At 39.0% G+C, this 7,024-nt stretch overlaps 1 non-coding gene across 1 annotated transcript; it reads right to left on the bottom strand.

Moving 5' to 3' along the window:
- Window positions 1–1,079: 1,079 nt before the first annotated feature.
- LOC148545290 (small nucleolar RNA R71) lies at window positions 1,080–1,187 on the bottom strand. Its single transcript, XR_015900949.1, has one exon. It is a non-coding gene; the product is annotated as a small nucleolar RNA R71 (small nucleolar RNA).
- Window positions 1,188–7,024: the final 5,837 nt, after the last annotated feature.

Below are 7,024 nucleotides of genomic sequence, written 5' to 3'. Positions count from 1 at the left end.
AAATCAAATCTTTTTAAATTTCTTTTTCAAATCTTTTTCAAAATAAATGTCAATCACATCTTTTTCAAAATCAACTTCAAAATCTTTTCTAACCTCTTATCTTTTCAAATTGATTTTCAAATCTTTTTCAAATTAATCCTATCTTTTAATTGATTCTTATCTTTTTCAAAACTACCTAACTAATTCTCTCTCTCTAATTTTCGAAAATCACTTCCCTCTTTTTCAAAATTCCTTTTTCATTGACTAATTATCTTAAATTTCAATTTAATTTTATTTTCCTTTTCAATTTTCGAATTTTAACTTTAATTTTAAGTTAAAAACAAAAATATTTTTTTATTTTTTATTTTCGAATTCTTCCATCTCCTTCTAATTATTTATTTATTTACTAACACTTCTCTTCTACTAAAATTCGAACCAACTCTTCTCCTCTGTGTTCGAATTCTTATCTTTTCTTTCTTCCATCCTTCTCTTCTTATACTCATATAAGGAATCTCTATACTGTGACATAGAGGATTCCATATTTTCTTTTCTGTTCTCTTCTTTTTCATATGAGCAAGAACAAGGATAAGAACATTCTTGTTGAATCTGATCCTGAACTTGAAAGGACTCAAAAGAGGAAGCTAAGGGAAGCTAAAGCACAACTCTCTGGAGAAAATCTGACAGAAATTTTCGAAAAAGAAAGAGACATGACCGAAAATAATAACAATGCAAGGAAGATGCTTGGTGACTTTACTGTACCAAATTCCATTTTACATGGAAGAAGCATCTCAATCCCTGCCATTGGAGCAAACAATTTTGAGCTAAAGCCTCAATTAGTTTCTCTGATACAACAGAATTGCAAGTTTCATGGACTTCCATCAGAAGATCCTTTTCAGTTCTTAACTGAATTCTTGCAGATCTGTGATACTGTTAAGACCAATGGGGTTGACTCCGAGGTCTACAAGCTTATGCTTTTCCCGTTTGCTGTAAGAGACAGAGCTAGAATATGGTTGGATTCTCAACCTAAAGATAGCCTGAACTCTTGGGATAAGCTGGTCACGGCTTTCTTAGCCAAGTTCTTTCCTCCTCAAAAGCTTCGTAAGCTTAGAGTGGATGTTCAAACCTTCAGACAGAAAAAAGGTGAATCCCTCTATGAAGCTTGGGAGAGATACAAGCAACTGACCAAAAAGTGTCCTTCTGACATGCTTTCAAAATGGACCATCCTGGATATATTCTATGATGGTCTGTCTGAATTATCTAAGATGTCATTGGACCATTCTGCAGATGGACCAATTCACCTAAAGAAAATGCCTGCAGAAGCTCAGGAACTCATTGACATGGTTACAAATAACCAGTTCATGTACACTTCTGAAAGGAATCCTGTGAGTAATGGGACGCCTCTGAGGAAAAGAGTTCTTGAAATTGATACTCCGAATGCCATATTGGCTCAGAATAAAATATTGACTCAGCAAGTCAATATGATTTCTCAGAGTCTGAATGGATTGCAAGCTGCATCCAACAGTACTAAAGAAGCATCTTCTTAAGAAGAAGTTTATGATCTTGAGAACCCTGCAATGGCAGAGGTGAATTACATGGGAGAACCCTATGGGAATACCTATAATCCCTCATGGAGAAATCATCCAAATTTCTCATGGAAGGATCAACAAAAGCCTCAACAAGGCTTTAATAATCGTGGAAGAAACAGGTTTAGCAATAGCAAGCTTTTTCCATCATCCACTCAGCAACAGACAGAGAATTCTGAGCAGAATCCATCTAGCTTAGCAAATATAGTCTCTGATCTATCTAAGGCCACTTTAAGTTTCATGAATGAAACAAGGTCCTCCATTAGATATTTGGAGGCACACGTGGGACAGCTGAGTAAAAGAGTCACTGAAACCCCTCCTAGTACTCTCCCAAGCAATACAGAAGAGAATCCAAAAAGAGAGTGCAAGGCCATTACCTTACTTGGTATGGCCGAACCCAAAGAGGAGGAGGAGGACGTGAATCCTAGTGAGGAAGACCTCCTGGGACACTCAGTGACCAATAAGGAGTTTCCCTTTGAGGAACCAAAGGAATCTGAGGCTCATCTAGAGACCATAGAGATTCCATTGAACCTCCTTCTGCCCTTCATGAGCTCTGATGAGTATTCTTCCTCTGAAGAGGATGAAGACATTACTGAAGAGCAAGTTGCTAAATACCTTGGTGAAATCATGAAGCTGAATGCCAAGCTATTTGGTAATGAGACTTGGGAAGATGAACCTCCCTTGCTCACCAATGAACTAAATGCATTGGATAGGCAGAAATTACCTCAAAAGAAACAGGATCCTGGTAAATTCCTAATTCCCTCTAACATAGGCACCATGACCTTTGAGAAGGCTCTGTGTGACCTGGGGTCAGGAATAAACTTAATGCCACTCTCTGTAATGGAGAAACTTGGGATCTTTGAGGTGTAAGCTGCCAGAATCTCTTTAGAGATGGCAGACAACTCAAGAAAATAGGCTTATGGACAAGTAGAGGACGTGTTAGTAAAGGTTGAAGGCCTTTACATCCCTGCTGATTTCGTAATCCTAGACACTGGAAAGGAGGAGGATGAATCCATCATCCTTGGAAGACCCTTCCTAGCCACAGCAAGAGCTGTGATTGATGTGGACAGAGGAGAGTTGGTCCTCCAATTGAATGAGGACAACCTTGTGTTTAAAACTCAAGGATCTCCTTCTATAACCATGGAGAGGAAGCATGAAAAGCTTCTCTCACTGTAGAGTCAACCAAATCCCCCACAGTCAAACTCTAAATTTGGTGTTGGGAGGCCATAACCAAACTCTAAGTTTGGTGTTGAACCCCCACATTCAAACTCTAAGTTTGGTGTTGGGAGGTTCCATTAATGCTCTGAATATCTGTGACCTCCATGAGAGCTCACTGTCAAGCTATTGACATTAAAGAAGTGCTTGTTGGGAGGCAACCCAATGTTATTTAATTATATCTATTTATTTTCTATTGTTATTTTATGTTTTTTTAGGTTGATGATCATGTGGAGTCACAAAAACTACTGAAAAATCAAAAACAGAATGAAAACAACTTTAAAAATAGCTCACCTTGGAGGAAGAACTTACTGGCATTTAAACGCCAGTAAGAAGCATCAAACTGGCGTTTAACGCTAGAACAGAGCATGGAAGTGGCGTTAAACGCCAGAAACAAGCAGCAAGCTGGCGTTTAACGCTAGGATTGCACTGCAAGGGCGTTTACACGCCTAATAGGAGCAGGGATGATACATCCTTGGCCCCTTTGGATCTGTGGACCCCACATGATCCCCACCTACCCCACCTCTTCTTCTCTCCTCTTCACACCTTTCCATAATACTCTTCTATAAATACACTTCACCAATCACCTCATTCTCTCTTCCCCATCTCCTCTTCACCACTCTCCCCTCCCAAACCTACCCACACATGGCCAAACCACTCACCTCCCTCCATCTCCTCCATTTTCTTCTTCTTCTACTACCTTCTTCCTTCTTTTGCTCGAAAACGAGCAAACATTTTAAGTTTGGTGTGGTAAAAGCATTACTTTTTATTTTTCCATAACTATTTATGGCACCTAATGCCAGAGAAACCTCTAGAAAAAGGAAAGGGAAGACAAAAGCTTCCACCTCCGAGTCATGGGAGATGGAGAGATTCATCTCAAGGGTCCATAGCTCAGTAGTAGAGCATTTGACTGCAAAACAAGAGATCATGGACCTCAACAAGAGCATGAGGAAATTCCTCACTATGAAATCCCTGAGATGCCTCAGGGGATGCACTTTCCTCCACAAAACTATTGGGAGCAAATCAACACCTCCCTAGGAGAATTAAGCTCCAACATGGGACAACTAAGGATGGAGCACCAAGAGCACTCCATCATCCTCCATGAGATTAGAGAAGATCAAAGAGCTATGAGAAAGGAGCAACAAAGACAAGGAAGAGACATAGAGGAGCTCAAGAGCACCATTGGTTCTTCAAGAAGAGGAAGACGTCACCCTCACTAAGGTGGACCCATTCCTTAATCTCCTTGTTCTTATTTTCTGTTTTTCGTTTATTATGCTTCATGTTGATTTATGTTTGTGTCTTTACTATATGATCATTAGTGTCTAAGTGTCTATGTCTTAAAGTTATGAATGTCCTATGAATCCATCACCTCTCTTAATTGAAAACTGTTCTAAAAACAAAAGAACAAGAAGTACAGGATTTCGAATTTATCCTTGAAACTAGTTTAATTATTTTGATGTGGTGACAATACTTTTTGTTTTCTGAATGAATGCTTGAACAGTGCATATGTCTTTTGATATTGTGGTTTATGAATGTTAAATATATTGACTCTTGAAAGAATGATGAAAAAGGAGAAATGTTATTGATAATCTGAAAAATCATAAAATTGATTCTTGAAGCAAGAAAAAGCAGTGAATACAAAAGCTTGCGAAAAAAAAAAGAAAAAAGAAAAATGGCGAAAACAAAAAGAGAGAGAAAGAAAAAGAAAAAGCAAGCAGAAAAAGCCAAGAGCTCTTTAAACCAAAAGGCAAGAGCAAAAAGCCAATAGCCCTTAAAACCAAAAGGCAAGGGTAATAAAAAGGATCCAAGGCTTTGAACATCAGTGTATAGGAGGGCCTAAAGGAATAAAATCCTGGCCTAAGCGGCTAAACCAAGCTGTCCCTAATCATGTGCTTGTGGCGTGAAGGTGTCAAGTGAAAACTTGAGACTGAGCGGTTAAAGTCAAGGTCCAAAGCAAAAAAAGAGTGTGCTTAAGAACCCTGGACACCTCTAATTGGGGACTTTAGCAAAGCTAAGTCACAATCTGAAAAGGTTCACCCAGTTATGTGTCTATGGCATTTATGTATCCGGTGGTAATACTGGAAAACAAAGTGCTTAGGGCCACGGCCAAGACTCAAAAAGTAGTTGTGTTCAAGAATCAACATACTGAACTAGGAGAATCAATAACACTATCTGAATTCTAAGTTCCTATAGATGCCAATCATTCTGAATTTCAATGGATAAAGCGAGATGCCAAAACTATTCAAGAGGCAAAAAGCTACTAGTCCTGCTCATCTGATTGGAGCTAAGTTTCATTGATATTTTGGAATTTATAGTATATTCTCTTCTTTTTATCCTATTTTATTTTTAGTTGCTTGGGGACAAGCAACAATTTAAGTTTGGTGTTGTGATGAGCGGATAATTTATACGCTTTTTGGCATTGTTTTTACATAGTTTTCAGTATGATTTGATTAGTTTTTAGTATATTTTTATTAGTTTTTAAATAAAAATCACATTTCTGGACTTTACTATGAGTTTGTGTGTTTTTCTGTGATTTCAGATAATTTCTGGCTGAAATTGAGGGACTTGAGCAAAAATCAGATTCAGAGGTTGAAGAAGGACTGCAGATGCTGTTGGATTCTGACCTCCCTGCACTCAAAGTAGATTTTCTGGAGCTACAGGAGTCCAAATGGTGCACTTTGAATTGCATTGGAAAGTAGACATCCAGGGCTTTCCAGAAATATATAATAGTCTATACTTTTTCCAAGTTTAAATGACGCAAACTGGCGTTGAACGCCAGTTCTCTGCCCTATTCTGGAGTTAAACGCCAGAAACAGGTTGCAAAGCAGAGTTAAACGCCAGAAACAGGTTACAAAATGGTGTTCAACTCCAAGGAGGACCTCTACACGTGAAAGCTTCAATGCTCAGCCCAAGCACACACCAAGTGGGCCCGGAAGTGAATTTCTGCATCATTTACTCATTTCTGTAACCCTAGTAACTAGTTTAGTATAAATAGAACTTTTTACTATTGTATTTACATCTATCTTTGGATCTGATCTTTGATTAGTTTTATGCTATCTTAGACCTTTAGGGAGGCTGGCCATTCGGCCTTGCCTGGACCTTGTTCTTATGTATTTTCAACGGTAGAGTTTCTACACACCATAGATTAAGGTGTGGAGCTCTGCTGTTCCTCATGAAGTAATGCAAATTAATATTATTTTTCTATTCAATTCAAGCCTATTTCTTCTCAAAGATATTCATTCGCACACAAGAACATGATGAATGTGATGATTATGTGACGCTCATCATCATTCTCACTTATGAACGCGTGCCTAACAAACACTTCCGTTCTACATGCAAACAAGCTTGAACGTGTATCTCTTAGCCTTCTGATCGTGAGATCAGAGTCTTCGTGGTATAGGCTAGAACTATTGGCGGCCATTCTTGAGTTCTGGAAAGTCTAAACCTTGTCTGTGGTATTTAGAGTAGGATCCGGGAAGGGATGGCTGTGACGAGCTTCAAACTCGCGAGTGCTGGGCGTAGTGACAGACGCAAAAGGATTACTGAATCCTATTCCAGTATGATCGAGAACCGACAGATGAATAGCCGTGCGGTGACAGCGCATCTTGGACCATTTTCACTGAGAGGATGGGAAGTATTCATTGACAATGGTAATGCCCTACACAAAGCTTGCCATAGAAAGGAGTGGGAATGATTGGATGAAGACAGTAGGAAAGCAGAAGTTCAGGAGGAACGAAAGCATCTCTATACGCTTATCTGAAATTCTCACCAATGACTTACATAAGTATCTCTATCCCATTTTACGTTTTATTTATCTTTTAATTATTAAAACTCTATAACCATTTGAATCCGCCTGACTGAGATTTTCAAGGTAACCGTAGCTTGCTTCAAGCCGACAATCTCCGTGGGATCGACCCTTACTCACGTAAGGTTTATTACTTGGACGACCCAGTGCACTTGCTGGTTAGTTGTGCGAAGTTGTGACGAAGTGTGTGAATTACGTTCCGAGCACTAAGTTTTTGGCGTCGTTGTTAAGGATCACAATTTCGTGCACCAAGGACCACGCCTTCCTAAGTCATCATCCTACACAACATTCAAGTGGGTAAAACTCTTATCCCTAAGCTTTACTTTCTCACTTGAATATGGTTTGATTGAAAATGATGGTCAACTTAGAGCTCTTTGTGGAGTTAAGAGTAGGAAAGAGTTGTGTAGTGGTTGGAAACATTGACGTGGCGGAAATTGGCGAG

The sequence above is a fragment of the Arachis ipaensis genome, chromosome B9 (assembly GCF_059453495.1).
Source record: "Arachis ipaensis isolate K30076 ecotype BB chromosome B9, ASM5945349v1, whole genome shotgun sequence".
Lineage (NCBI taxonomy): Eukaryota > Viridiplantae > Streptophyta > Magnoliopsida > Fabales > Fabaceae > Arachis > Arachis ipaensis.
The sequence above is the reverse complement of the archived record's forward strand: the minus strand, read 5'-3'. Positions and strand labels throughout refer to the sequence as shown.